This window comes from Canis aureus, chromosome 9, assembly GCF_053574225.1.
Source record: "Canis aureus isolate CA01 chromosome 9, VMU_Caureus_v.1.0, whole genome shotgun sequence".
In the NCBI taxonomy this organism is placed as follows: Eukaryota; Metazoa; Chordata; class Mammalia; order Carnivora; family Canidae; genus Canis; species Canis aureus.
This window is the reverse complement of record NC_135619.1, coordinates 29,474,127-29,490,120: the sequence shown is the minus strand read 5'-3', so window position 1 is coordinate 29,490,120 and position 15,994 is coordinate 29,474,127.

Sequence of the window (15,994 nt, the reverse complement as noted above, 5' to 3'; positions counted from 1 at the left end):
CTACTTGGGCTCATCCTTTGGTGAAGAGCAGCTACATTGTTTGGCCTGTGATGGGCTTTATGCACTCCGTATGATTGACTGACATTCTCTGCTCTACCTAGAAATATTTGAGTTTATTCATCAGTACTTGTGTACCTCAATGGTATTGTGGTGCCATCCTTGAGCACGTGAAACTTTTGGGCTATTTTGTAAAAATAGTTGAATTTTTGGAGAGATTTTGGGCATGTGGAGCATCAAGGAGATGGAGCCTTCAACTTCTTTCCCACACTCCTCCAGTGAGAGCACTTGTAGAGTGGGTACAAGCTGGAGCTTCCCAAGTAGGAGCTTGTTGCCCCAAAGGTCCGAAGTTCTAGCAGGCCAGGTTCTGTGGTAGGTGTGGTTTGGACGTTGTCAGTTATCTGTTTCTTAAAATGCCTCAGGTGCCTCTACCCCCTGAGAGCTCTGTGGTCCTGGTGGTGCTCCTCACACAGACTGGCCCTGGGACTCTGCCCCAGACATCAGCACCTACTCATGTCTATCACAGCTCAGGGATCCCCAGCACAGTGGAGCTCTATTGCTTCAGTTAGTCAGCTTTTTACTTCTCTTCTCATGTCTTAAACATGGAGGGTGAGTAAGACACTTGTTTGCAACACCATTTTTAGTTCTCTCTTTCTATATTTGGCCTAGTTGACATTTGGGGTTCAAATGGTGGTCATGCCTCTAGGTCTTATAAATCACATGTCACTGTTCTGCTTACATTCAACTTCCTGTGGTCCTCCTCAATGTTTCCCACCAAAGACATCCTGTTTGGCCTTCCCCTCATGCTGCTGGGGATCCCTGAACATGCTGGAATTTCTTTACCCAGGTCTTTTCTTTAATTTCCTTTCTCACATAGATCATGTTTTACACAAACTCCACTTTAATTTTTCAGTGTATGTGAAGGACTGGTATGATGCATTTATCTTTATAACAATCCTGTGAAATAGACCCTTTTATTTTCTCCATTTATAGATGAGGAAACTGAGGCTTAAGAGATTAAATCATTGCTGGTAAGTGGCAGATGTGGGACTTAGACCCTAGGTGTTCAACCTATAGTACACTATACGAGGAGCAACCTGGGAGCCAGGATTATTCCTGAACTTAAATTTTCATATCTTTATAATCTCTTATATAATTTGCTTTTGCATTCCTACTTTTTACAAACATCTTTTGTACTGAACTATACTGTTCTATTATTGTTCTTTTGACGCCTCTGATTCCACTGTCTGTTGGGTATCTGGTTCTTCACATGAGGAATGGGGTAGATGGAGAAGGAACATAGCAGATGTATAAAGACCTTAATATTCCTTTTCACTTTGGCTAGCTTCATGTATCATGGGAAAACGTACATAAAAAAAGTTTAAGTGACAATCTGGGAAGAATGGTTTTCTTTAGTATCTTTTAAAAAATCTTGAAGAATGGATTTTGTGTAATTTGAGAGCAGTTTTTCTAGCACAGAAGTAAAGAATTTGTTCCATTTGTATCTATTGTTTTAATTTTTAGTGAATCTGGATATTTTATGGATCATCTTTGATTTGAAAACCTGTTTTTAAGAGGCTTATGTTGAAGTCTCCTTCATATCAAAGGAGACAAGTAGATGAGTAATGTGATGATGCCATATTCTTCAGCTCCTGTAGCAAGATTTATGTTGCTTTGGGAGTGTGAAGCTATAAGGTGTTTTTAGATATAGAAATATTATGGGTTCGGGGATATTTTATTGACTTTGAGGATAGTAAAATAGAAAGTTTGGAACTTGGAATCATTCTCTGATGGTCTGAATATCACAGTAGTTATAATTAGAGAACTTTCTTTCAATCTGGTTTGAAAGAAGTAAGATAGGCTGAATAGAAGTTTCCTCTGAAACTTAATAAAAATTCAGCTTACTGAGACAATACAATCATTGCCAAACTACTATTTTATCCTAAATGAATGGAGCAAGCGTGCAATCAAACAGTACTGACTCTGAAGTCTCCAGATGTACGTATGTTCTGATTTCTCTGGTGCATGTTCTGATTATATCTAGTCAAAACTCCCCAGAAGGTGCCTTTCTGTCTTGCCTAAGTTTAATGAGAATACTTGGCTGTACTGGCTGCAGGAAGGCTAAGGGTAGGAATGTATTAATTTACTTTGAATGGCAATTAGGGAGGCCTATCACTATTATCATCATGGGCTCTGTCATCTGTCAATTTATCAAATATGAAAAAATAAAATGTGATTAGTATATAGTCTCTAATGGAAAAAGTGGAATTCTCCTAAAATTTGTAACATTTTTATCTGTATCATGAATCTCAGGGGGAGCAGCTACTTGCAATTCTGTGAGTTCAATTGGTTTTTGAGGAGAGTGAATGCAACCAGGAATTTTCACATTACATAACCAATTAAGGAAAACCTCACTGAATCTAAAATCTAACTGTGGCTGCTTCTGTTTATTCTTTTACCATTGTAAGTACCTATTTTTTAGAATTCACAATATATGCTGATACTTTGATTATGAAATTTCCTAGAAAGGAAGATCTATTCCAACAGGAGTATTAAAAAAAGCAAACCTCAAGCCTATATAAATTGTGCAATGCTGGACTTGATTTTGTATCATTTTGAAGAAAAAGTAGTGCTAGCCTCCAGGTTCCTCTGTTTAATCAATGGTGACTACCTCTGTGAGGTTGGACTTCAGTATTCTTAACTTAGCCTGTCAATCTTTCCCACCTACCTCAGCACCCTCTTTTTCCTTATCCAAAGCTGGGGAATCTCTGAGACCAATCACTTACGTTTGTTCACTATGTTTTCATTACGATGGTATCTCAACAGGGCGTTTATATGTTAAACCTTTTCTTTTCTGCTTAGGGGAATCCTCTGTCTCATTTTAACCATATTTCTGACAAAGAATTGTGCTTAGGAATATACTCTGTTCATTAACAGAAGCAATACTATTCTACCACAGTAGACCATCAAAGTATGTAATTGTTTGATGTCCTTAACAAAATAATACCAGCCCACATATGGACTTCCTAATTATGGTTGTAATCATTCCAAATAAAGGGATTGAGACTCTCTTTTTGCAGATTACTTTGGTAGTGGCTTAATATTCCTTAATGATCACAGTTCATAACATATATAATCTATAAACCAGTACATTTTCTATTTTTTCTCCAACTTTTTTGTACATTTATTCGAAGTATCTAGTCACTACACATTCATTCATTCATTCATTCATTCATTCATTCATTCATGCTACTCCATTCCAGCAACTGAATACCATATGCAAAGATGTGCAACTGCAACCCAGTCTATTTCTAATAGAAATTCTCTAGAATGCTAGAGAACCTCATATTCTTATTGGCTTTGAAGTCGAAGGGTTAGTTCTGAGTGGATGTACTTATTTGCTATTACTGTGGTAACAGATTATCATTAACTTAGTGGACTAAACAATACCAACTCTTTACAGTTCTGTAGTTCAAAAGTCTCACTGGGCCAAGATCAAAGAATTGGCAGGGCTTCTTTTTTTTCTGGAGCTTCTAGAGGATAATATGTTTCTTTGCCTTTACTAGCTTTTAGAGGCTGCCTGCATTCCTTGGCTGGTGTTCCTTCTGCCATCTTGAAAGCCAGCAATGGTGGGTAGAGTCTTCATGTTGTATCTCTTTGGACCTTCTTCTGTTGTTATATCTGTGTCTCTCTCTCACCACCAGCTAGGAAAATGTTTCCACTTTTAAGAACTCATATGATTAGATTGAGCCTAACCAAATAATTCAGGATAATGTCTTCATTTCAAAGTCCTTAACTTTAGTGACAATTTTTGCCACATAAAGTAACATATCAAAGGTTCTAGGGAATAGGATATAGACATCTTTGGGGTCATTATTCTGCCTATGACAGTAGGGTATGGAAAGATTATTCAACCTATAGAGTCTTCTCAAGTACACGCTAAATAAAGGAAAGTGCTATTTATGAAAGCAGTCTCATTATTTAATAAATAAAAGATAAACTATATTTTTTGCTAATTTACTGAAGGGCATGTTAACAGAGCTATTAGATGTAGTATTTGGCTCCTAGAGGGCAAAATGCTTTTCTATTACTACAAAGAAACATACTGAAGGACTAAAATATTAATAACAAAAGATTCAGTAAATGAAGAATAAAACAAGATCCACAGGCATACCAAAATCCAAGAAAATCCAGACAAGTGTTCTGTATTGTATTTTACTTCTTAAATGAGAAAATAAAATGCAGACAACTTCACTGAATACAAAGCATTTCACATGAACAAAGACAAGTTTCCATTTTTTCAGCATACATGCATACTTCCTTTTTTCTTTTAAAAAGATTTTATTTATTTATTCATGACACACACACACACACACACACACAGAGGCAGAGACACAGGCAGAAGGAGAAGTAGGCTCCATGCAGGGAGCCCGATGTGAGACTCGATCCTGGATCCTGGGATCACACCCTGAGCCAAAGGCAGACATTCAACTGCTGAGCCACCCAGGCGTCCCAACATCCTTTTTTTCTAAGATAATTTGCTTTCTGGGTGCATCTTGGTCAACATGGAAGATATTAGAATGCTTCATTATCTTGCAACAAGCTGGATGATACAATTTTTGATTGCAGTTTCCAATTGGTACATAAGGAAAATCCTGAAAACAGCACCCTGTTTTCTGAGAAGTTAAAGGATGACTAGTACTGAGATGATGGTGACAGAATATAGATGAATTGATGTCGTGGCCATGAGGAAAGGACAGTCAGTGGAGCCGTGGTGTGGTGTACACAGCTGGGAGTCAGGCCTGACACAGAACTTTTGTTTCAAATGTAATTTCAGAAGAAGCCCTTGTGCCTTCCTGGTTGTAGGTAGGGATGCGGGTGAGGGAAAGGGGAAAAGGAAGGGAAAATTGAAGGATGAAAATCAGCAGGCAGGAAGGGAAAAGCAAATGGATTCCTGATATGTGGCCATTTGGAACAAGAGAGAAAAAGTCTAATTTTGGATTTCAGTGATAACAGTTAATGATAGTAACCATGATAGAGTGATCAGCACTGTGTTAACCATGTCACTTGTTTGGATCATTTTAATTCTGCATGTTCAGTGAAGTAGATATTATTAGAATCCCCATTTTACAGATGAGGAGAGAGAGAGAGAGAGAGAGAGAGAGAGAGAGAGAGAGATTAAGTAACTTGCCTGAGTTCTCACAACTATTGGAAACAGCATTATTTTTTATTTTTAAAGATTTTATTTATTTGTGTGTGTGTGTGTGTGTGTGTGAGAGAGAGAGAGAGAGAGAGAGAGAGAGAGAGAGAGAACATGAGCTGGGGGAAAGGCAGATGGAGAGGGAGAAGCAGCCTTCTGCTGAGCAGGAAGCCTGATGCAGGGCTCAATCCCAGGACCCTGGGATCATGACCTGAGCCGAAGACAAACGTTTAACCAGCTAGCCACCCCGGTCCCCTGGAAATAGGATTTTAAATTTTAATTTCCACTCTGGAAAACAGTGTGGAGGTTCCTCAAGAAGTTAAAAATAGAGCTACCCTGTGATTCAGCAATTGCAGTACTGGATATTTACCCCAAAGATACTGATGTAGCGAAATACCAGGACACCTGCACCCCAATGTTCATAGCAGCAATGTCCATAGTAGCCAAACTGTGGAAGGAGCCACAATGTCCTTCGACAGGTGAATGGATAAAGAAGATGTGGTATATATATACAATGGAAATTATTCAGCCATCAGAAGAGACGAATACCAACCATTTGCTTCGATGTGGATGGATCTGGAGGGTATTATGCTGAGTGAAGTAAGTCAATCTGAGAAGGACAATAATATGGTTTCACTTGTATGTGGAATATAAGATAAAGTGAAAGGGATTATAAGGGAAAGGAGGGGAACCGAGTGGGAAAAATTAGAGAGGGAGACAAACCATGAGAGACTCCTAACTCTGGGAAACAGGGTTGCAGAAGGGGAGGTGGGTGGGGGGATGGGGTAAATGGGGGATGGGCAATGAGGAGGGCACTTGATTGGATGAGCACTGGGTGTTATACTATATGTTGGCAAATTGCATTTAAATAAAAAAAATGTAAAAAAAATTCCATTTGGTTATCTATTGGCCCTTGCCATCTCCAGAATGGCTTGGATTGGGGAAAGATAGCAAATAGCTGCTGCCTGGCTCGCCTCCCAGTGTTTGTCCTGAGGGCTGGTGTTCTAAAGTTTCCTTGATGTGGCTACTTTTAGAAATTGCTATCTTCACGATGGAGACAGTTGAGGTATGTCTGTGTTTGGTGTGAGCTAAGCATAAGCTTGGAGTTGGGGAGCTGGAGGACAGTCTTCTCCTATCTGCTTCACCTAGGGTACTGGGCCAGCACCACTTGACTTCCAGCTGTGCAGTTTCTGGGGCATCATTGAGGAGTCAGGGCCTATGGGGCTAAGTACGTACATAACTGTGCTTCCTTCATGCCAGGTTCTTAGGCTGACTCTGCTTCCCACCAAGAACAAAAGGCTTTGAGAGAGTCAGAGACTCATCCCCTCCCCACAGTGGGATGACTGAATTGGTATTGGTTGGACTATTTATCTGCCATGGTGGGGAATTTTAAGCTCAATGCTTAAAATGATGTCATCCCTGCTCATGCAGAGATAGCATCCTGTGTGTTAAAAATATGTGCAGAGTGGATGTGTACATATTTATTAGGCTTTTTGTCCCTATAACAGCAAGAAGGAAGTGTGGAATCCAATGAGCTTATTGGGTTCTGGGTTTATTTAATTTTATTGTTTTTTTTAAAAAAATTTAATTCCAGTATAGTTGACATACAGTGCTCTATTAGTTTCACGTGTACAAGGTAGTGATTCAGCAATTCTTTACATTACTCAGTGCTCATCATAGGTGCACTCTTGGGACACCTGGGTGGCTCAGCCAGTTAAGTGTTTGCCTTTTGCTCAGGTCATGGTCCCGGGGTCCTGAGATTGAGCCCCATGTTGGGCTCCCAAACTCAGCGGGGAGTTTGCTTCTTTTTCTCCTGCTATCCCTGCTTGTGCACTCCCCCGTCCTCTCTCTCTCTCTCTGTCAAATAAATAAATATGATCTTAAAAAAAAGTGCACTCCTAATCCCCTTTACCTATTTCACCCATCCCCCTACCTACCTCCCCTCTGGCAACCACCACTTTGTTCTCTATAGTTAAGAGAACACTGTTTTGGTTCATCTCTGTTTTTCTCTCTTTCTTTGTTTTGTTTCTCAAATTCCTGAGTTGTTTGTTAAGCCAATAGATGTTTATTTATTTATTCAGTGTGTACTCTATAGTAAGTACCATTTTCGATCTTTTGAGAGACAGAATGACTGGCACACAGTAGCCATTTGAAGAATGTGAGTAGAATCCACAGCAAGAAGTAAAAGACCTGGTTTCCATTTTTGCAAATTCCAAGTCCCAGTTGGAAGAAACTATACCTATATGGAAGCAAAGAGAAAAATTGGATATTTCAATGGAACAGATATCAGAAGGGACAGAGCCTCCCAGAGTAGCAGCCCTCAGCAAAGATGGGGAATGAGGGACATAGTAAGAGGAATACTGGGAAAGAAATGTAGGAATAAATTGACAGCAAGTAGGAGGAGGCCTGACTGGGCAAATTTCCAGGAAGATGTAGGCCTGGGCATGAATATGACGCATCACAGGAAGAACAGAAGGAACACCCCGGAGGACTCTGTGTGACAGTTCAGAAGTTGGTGGCAAGCTATGAGATGGAGCTTCTGCAGGACAAACTTCTGGGGAGGGTCTGACAAGGAATGGGAGGGAATGTGGTTGGACGTGGAAGTGGGCTGGCTCACTGATGGCCTGGACGGCCAGAGGAGAGGCATGCTCTTGATCCGAGTGACCTTGGGAAGGCGTGGGTACATTAAGACACTCAGCACACACTTGTTGACTGAACAGAAGACAAATGCAAAAGCAGTATATTAAATGGATCAGAAGAGGTTTTAAATCTGTAGTTCTTATTTGAAAATATAACCCAGATATTACCAAGCATCAGAGGCAGCTTTTTATGGGACCAGGGTTTCGAGGAGAGGTATAACATGAGAACTCATTAAAAAAAGGTGACACTCTTCTAAGGGGCCCTGTGCTTCTCCCTCTTTTTTTTGGTGGGGGTAAGGGAGGCAAGGTGGCAAGAAGCAAAGAATTAGCTCTCGGGTCCCAGTATTCCCTGGTCCTACTGTGGGCTGGTGTGGAGTCCTCTGGTGTGGCTTTTATGAACAAGGGAGCAAACAGGCTCTCAGAAGCAGCCCAAGACCTGGGTGGAAGTCTGCATATCAACTCTGGTGCAGAGAAGCTTTTGTCCTCCCAAACAGCACTGGGGCCTGCGTTTACACCGTCTGGTATACCCCTAAGCCCAGTTATTACAGACGCCCTGCAAGGAAGCCACTCTGAAGGCCTGTGTGGGGCCCATTAGCGCCTCAGCAGCGGCTCCCAGTGTGCCTGGGAACGGCAAGACATCATTTCAGTGTATCCACAGCATGAGAGCCGTTTTAATCTTGACTTTGCCTCCTCACGCTTCATTGTATTTAGAGCTGGGTGTGTTTCTGCCATTATTTGGCGATTTTCTTGCAAGGAAGCCATTTTATGAAAAATGCCTGATTATTGCTGCCAGAAAAATAATATCCAACAATTTGCTTTAAATGATATAGTCTTATAAGCGAGTGTTATTCAGACAAATGCAAATAATTTCGACAATTACTCTGCATTTAATCACCATGAAATCGGGTCCTCCCCATGTCCCTTCTCTCACTCAGTGTGCAATAATGGAGTGTTTTAGTGAAGTAAACACTGAACAGTCTTAGACAGAAGGCATTTACCTTTTTCTAGCATATTTTGTAAGAAGCCTGATGCATTTCAGGAGAAACTAGTTGACTATTAGAGTTTCCCTGACCAAATATTTATGCTGTTAGGTCCCAATAGCTGACCAATGGTCATCACACATTCCTTCTAAGTGGTGAGGCTGAGGGTGTCAAACCTTGGCATGTGATGACTCGCCAAGCAGGTGAGTCAAGCACAGGGGAGGGCTGCAGTGGAGGTCCCTGACATCACGACCTGAATCCTTCCATTTTAAAGATGAAAAGTTTGACTATCAATGCAAGCCATACAAATTGTGGGGGGCAGGACTCAAAGAGCTCAGGAGTGGCTCACGTATTGCTCATTCAGGGACTGTTGGGTGCTGCTGAGAGGGATCCTGTGCTCACTACGTGTATGAAAACAGTGAAAGTTCACAACAGCTCTCTGCAGGGCTAAATGCATGTTTCTGATCTGCTGATAACCAAGAGAGTAAATCTAAACCTCCCCAGGTATTCACCTTAGACTCTCATGGCTAAGTACAAAGATCTGGGCAATGTCTTCCCACCTCAGGCAGTAGTAGGGGGAAACTCTGCCTAGAGAGATATTGTCATCATACAACTTCTATCCAAAGAAGAACTTCCAAAACCCTCTTGTAAAGCAAGGGTGAATAACCTATTATAGGGGACTGCTGTTTTACCTGCATTATCTTGGGGAAGCAGTGTCTTTGTTAATAGAAATGCCAGCTGGGTATTTGTTACTATAGGATTTCTGAATTGCTGAAATGAGGGGTTCAGATTTCCTCTGTCTTTCAGAGAGGAGATTCTCTCCACAGTCCTCGCTGAGTACCTAGTAAGGCCAAGCATCATGCCTGGCACTGTACATGGGTGAGTCTATCTGGGTATGGGCCATGTTTATGGTTGTCTTGAATGGTGGGGACCGTTTCTGGTCCCTGTCTCCTGGTGTAAGGGCAGAGTATCTTTGGATGGGACTGTAACACTCAGAAATCAATCAACTATGGAAGTGACCAAATGGGCCTCTGGATTCCTGTGTGCACATTATCTTCTGTGCAATGGGTATAAAGACAGCTCCTCTGTGCAAACCATTTGGTTTGCTAGCAGCCTACCCTCTGCTTTCAACGGAGTTGTTTTGGTTTGTTTATTTGTTTTAAAGTGTGGTGTGAAGATCACTTGCATTAGAATCACCTGTTTGTTAAATATGCACCTAATTATTCAGAAGCTCTGGGAGCAGGCCCAGGGACTTGTAAAAAATGCTCAGGTAACTTTAATGGGCACTGAAGTTTGAGAACCAGTAGCTTAAGGGATACAATTAATTTCTTGGCCTAAAGTATGTGCCCTTTTGCCATCTGGCCCCAGCTCACCTTTTTGGCCTTCTCTCCAGGACTCAGAACTTCTCATAGTCTCCTCCCACTGCTGTGTGCTCTTGTTTCTGATCTTCCTTCCACCTGTCACACCCTTTCTCCTTTCTCTATTGACCAGTTCTTATTGATCCTGCAGGATTCTGCTCAAATGTCAGTGTCCTTGTGACATCTTCCCTGAGTCTGGCAGGAAGAGTTTCTCATTCCATCCCGCCTCCTACATGGTACTCCAAGGCTGTGGGCCCCTCTGGGAAGTGCCTGGATTTTGGCACAGTGGACATCACCCTCAAACCCCATCATAGTGGGAACTATTGGCTCTACTTGCATGACTGCTGGATATGTTTGTAAATTGCCAATATAGTTACGACCTTTTTTTTCCAAGAAAACAGAATTGTCTTATTAGATTGGTGTCCATTCCACCTGGAGGTTGTAAAAACATAAAGTCTCTGAGAAGGAGGCCTGATGAGAACTGAGCTGTTTAGAGGACCCAGGGAATGGAGGAATTCCACAGCAGGATGGCATTTATAGAACTCCTTTCCTTCCTCCATGCCTCCCTCCCTTCCTACCATTTGCCATAAACAGTAATAATAACTGCTCTTGGGTAGTGGGGACATCAAGAGGAAGCATTAAATGAGTGCTAATTGAATAGATTAGAACTACAAGGATAATACATAATTGTAAGCACAAAACCTTAGTGTGGAATCAGAGAACAAAAGGAAGAGCCATGGTCCTAAGTTCTCTTGAAAAGAAGGGTCATGGTACATGTGTCCTGTGTCTCACTGTGCCTCAAGCATGATAGCTGGTGACTTAGAGACTTCTTGCATCTATGAGTGTCCAGAATCAACCCCATGTATCAATTTCATCATGGGTTTCATTTAGAATAGGGGTCTTCACAAGAGCCTCAAAAAACCAATATCCTCAAGATTACTTGCAGAATTTAGTATGAGCCTATATGTATTTTTCCAAGGAAATGTCCACTGTTCTTATCAGTTTTACAAGGGCCTATAAACCTGAGAAGTTAGAAGCCTAGGTCTAGCACACCCCAACAGTGGAGCCCCATTCTTCAGCAGCCATGAGAAGGGACTTCAGAGCAGGTTTTAGGGTTTTAATTCTGTCTTTGCTTATTCACTCACTGTATAACTTTGGGCAAGTTACCTATTTTTTTCTGAGCCTTAGTTTCTTCAACTGTAAAATGGGTTGATAACTTAACCTACTTCACAGAATGGTTGTGAGGATTAAATGAGTTAATGCCTGTGACCTGGCAAGCATTCAGTAGTTGTTAACTGTGTTCATGTTGGTGCTATTGCTTTTATTGTTTTATTATTCTTATTTAGTGAGACTTGAGTCCCTGACAGGCCTTTGTGCACTCACTCCCCTTGCAAATCTCTACTTCCTTTACCCCTCCAGGTGATTACCTTATCATTTGGTCTCTAAGCTTAGCGAGAGTAACTCCTGATTCTTGCAGAGAAATATCCATGATGTTCTTGTATTAACAAGATTCTTTAGGAAACAGTAATATTCAGATCTATTCCTACTTTCTTAGTGCTAGTCAATGATGCCCTGAATTCTTCAGGGATGTGCTCTGCATAAATAATATTGTGCATAATTTTGCATTTTCTGCATAATTCTCTTTTGCCGCATAACAATGTGTCCGTTCATTTTTCCCCTTTCTGTGCCCTGGAAAGAAAGAAAGTCATTTGAAAAGGCTGGCAATCTCACAAGTGTTTGCTCGTTAACATTACATCTTTGAAACATTCCCCAGAGGTATGCTAATAGGCAACAAGCAAAACAACAATAAAGAAAATCAAGGGAGAAAAAATATACACTACTGCAAAACAGATTTGTAGCTTACAGTGCTTACCAGTCATTCTGCTGCTCAGCCTTCGAGCTGTTAATTGTATGTAATTATGAAGTGCTGAACTATGAATGGCCCTGACTTGAAGCTGGGAACACAGAATGAGGCTATATTCAAGTGATGCATTGATCTATGAAGAGTGATATGCTGTTTACAATCTCAATGAGTTGTTTGCCCCATAGTTTTATGATTCTTCAGATAATATTTTTGGTTGTGGAGAAACCTAAGGAAAAATGGTGTGGGTGAGAGCGTCTTCTGCATCAGGAGTTTAGGGAATTGAATAAAAATAAGATCTGTTTTCATTAGCTGATACCTCAGGACAGAGGATTTTCATTTTGACAATTTGGACCTAAATCTTACCATGAATATTATGCAAACACTCTTTAAAGCAAAGGAGGAGGATGCTTGGGAGCTGTAAGGAGAGCTAGGAAAGAACCCATGGCTTTAAGTGTGAGAGGCCATGGGGTCAGAGGATGAGAGGGCATTTTGAGTTATCTTTTAAACCTGTCCGGAATATTTTTGGAATACAGAAGTTTTGAAAATGATTTCCCTTCAACTGTAGGGAAACCCAATGTAATTTAGAGCAAGCTAAGATTCTGGAAAAATGATAATTGAGCTGATTTTCACTTAGCTGTTGTTTATTGAACTTTCTAAGCCCCAAAAGAGAATTTTTTTAGACAGAGTACACTAGAGAACATTTCCAATAATAAAATAACTATAGGGACTATAGTCTCTAGGACACTTGGTCTTTTATGTTGTTAGCAGGTGTTGAGATATTGGGTTCTAAAGGCAGAAGTGCAAGCTCTACCACTTACTGGCCACATAGCTTTATAGTCTCCATCAGCCCTCAGTTGCCTTAATCTGTAAAAGGGATATAATAACAATGTTTTCTTCCTATCTCACTGAAATGTTCAGAGGATCAAATAAAATATTTCTGTGAAAGTGGTTTATAAACTGTGGTGTTCCATAATATTTAGCTGTTGCTATAGACTAATTTCTCTTCCTTCTCAGCTGCACAAATTCTTATCCCACTGACGTTACAACTGCCATTTTTTTTGTTGCCAGAAATTGTGTTAGACACTGAACATGCATAGTTGAAGTCAATTATTGAAATGATTCTATGAGACACGTACCTCAATTTCCCTCCATACAAATGAGGAAATCAAGGCTTAGCAAATTAAGCTACTTATTAAGTCCACACTGCTAGAAATAGGGCAGGGACAGAGGCAAAATCTCTCTATCTGTGATCAGTTAACAAACTACTGGGAGACCCATGTTTAGCAGAAATCATAACACTTTAAGTTTGGTAGATATTTACTATAGTTCTGGCAAAGGATTTCTACCTTTGGTTTAATTATTCTTTGTGAAACGGATTACCAACATGAACTCTGGCAAACAAGACATAATTTAGCATTGTAATTCTACAATGATCACTCAAGAAGCTTGTAAAATAGGAAGATTCTAGGGTTCAGGCATCTGAGATTCTATTTAAGGGGTCTGAAGAGGGGGCGTGGAATCTGCCTTTTGAATGGATTTGCCCAGGGATTCTCTCAGAGTATTGGGGTGTCTGGGCAACAACAGGGAAGAAACATTGTGAGTCTGAATGTTTGGGAGTCTTGGATGATGCTTTTTACCATTTACATACAGTTATTTCAGTTAAAGAACAGATGATGAGCCTTCTTAAGACAGTTTAGGCTGATTCAGTTGTGGCTCATGCTGCAAGTCCTTAAAAAAAAAATTAAACCCATGTTTTTTTTTCTATTGACCTTGCAGGAAAATAATAATTGCTATAAGACAAAAGTCAAGTAAAAAATTAGGAATTGTTTGAATTTTTAAGCTTCAAAGGTATGTTAGCTTTAAGAATTAGGGCAGCACAACCTGAAATCTGGCCATTAAGACAGTGTGGTACTGGCACACAAACAGACACATAGATCAATGGAACAGAATAGAGAATCCAGAAGTGGACCCTCAACTTTATGGTCAACTAATATTCGACAAAGCAGGAAAGACTATCCACTGGAAAAAAGACAGTCTCTTCAATAAATGGTGCTGGGAAAATTGGACATCCATGTGCAGAAGAATGAAACTGGACTATTCTCTTACATCATACACAAAGATAAACTCAAAATGGATGAAAGATCTAAATGTGAGACAGGATTCCATCAAAATCCTATAGGAGAACACAGGCAACACCCTTTTTGAACTTGGCCACAGTAACTTCTTGCAAGATACATCCATGAAGGCAAGAGAAACAAAAGCAAAAATGAACTATTGGGACTTCATCAAGATAAGAAGCTTCTGCACAGCAAAGGATACAGTCAACAAAACTCAAAGACAACCTACAGAATGGGAGAAGATATTTGCAAATGACGTATCAGATAAAGGGCTAGTTTCCAAGATCTATGAAGAACTTATTAAACTCAACACCAAAGAAACAAACAATCCAATCATGAAATGGGCAAAAGACATGAACAGAAATCTCACAGAGGAAGACATGGACATGGCCAACAAGCACATGAAAAAATGCTCCACATCCTTTGCCATCAGGGAAATACAAATCAAAACCACAATGAGATACCACCTCACACCAGTGAGAATGGGGAAAATTAACAAGGCAGGAAACAACAAATGTTGGAGAGGATGTGGAGAAAGGGGAACCCTCTTGCACTGTTGGTGGGAATGTGAACTGGTGCAGCCACTCTGGAAAACTGTGTGGAGGTTCCTCAAAGAGTTAAAAATAGATCTGCCCTATGACCCAGCAATTGCACTGCTGGGGATTTACCCCAAAGATACAGATGCAGTGAAATGCCGGGACACCTGCACCCCAATGTTTCTAGCAGCAATGTCCACAATAGCCAAACTGTGGAAGGAGCCTCGGTGTCCATCGAAAGATGAATGGATAAAGATGTGGTTTATGTATACAATGGAATATTACTCAGCCATTAGAAACGACAAATACCCGCCATTTACTTCGACGTGGATGGAACTGGAGGGTATTATGCTGAGTGAAGTAAGTCAATCGGAGAAGGACAAACATTATATGGCCTCATTCATTTGGGGAATATAAAAAATAGTGAAAGGGAATAAAGGGGAAAGGAGAAAAAAAATGAGTGGGAAATATCAGAAAGGGAGACAGAACATGAGAGACTCCTAATTCTGGGAAACGAACTAGGGGTGGTGGAAGGGGAGGTGGGCGGGAGGTGGGGGTGACTGGGTGACAGGCACTGAGGGGGCACTTGATGGGATGAGCACTGGGTGTTATGCTATATGCTGGCAATTTTAAGTCCAATAAAATATAAGTTAAAAAAAATAGAAAGGTGTAAAACAAAAACAAAAACAAAAACAAAAAGAATTAGGGCAGTCCCTGTGGCCCCGCGGTTTGGCGCCACCTTCAGCCTGGGTTGTGATCCTGGAGACCAGGGATGGAGTCCCGCGTAGGGCTCCCTGCATGGAGCCTGCTTCTCCCTCTCTCTCGGCCTGTGTCTCTGCCTCTCTCTCTCTCTCTCTGTCTGTCATGAATAAATAAATAAAATCTTAAAAAAAAAAAGAATTATTAGCTAGGTTGTGTCATAAAGGGCATTATTAGAGGGAGATTTTTGAAAGTTTTCCTTTTATGAGCAAAGGACATAACCAGATACTTCACAAAAGAAGAAATATATATGGAAGTGTCTTTAACTCCAATAATAATCAAAGAAATATAGCTTAAAGCAATCTGTTTTTAACCTAACAGATTGGCAAATATTGAAAAATGACAAGAATATAGGTGACAAGAGTGCAGACATTATTTTAAACATTTTACTTATACTAATTTAATCAGTACAATGACCTTATTAGGTATACTATTATTATCTCTCAGAGGAAACTGAGGCACAGAGGTGACATAGGGGCTCTCTGTACTGCTGATGAGAGTAAAAAGTGGTATCTTTTTATTGAAGTAATTTGACACTGTATCC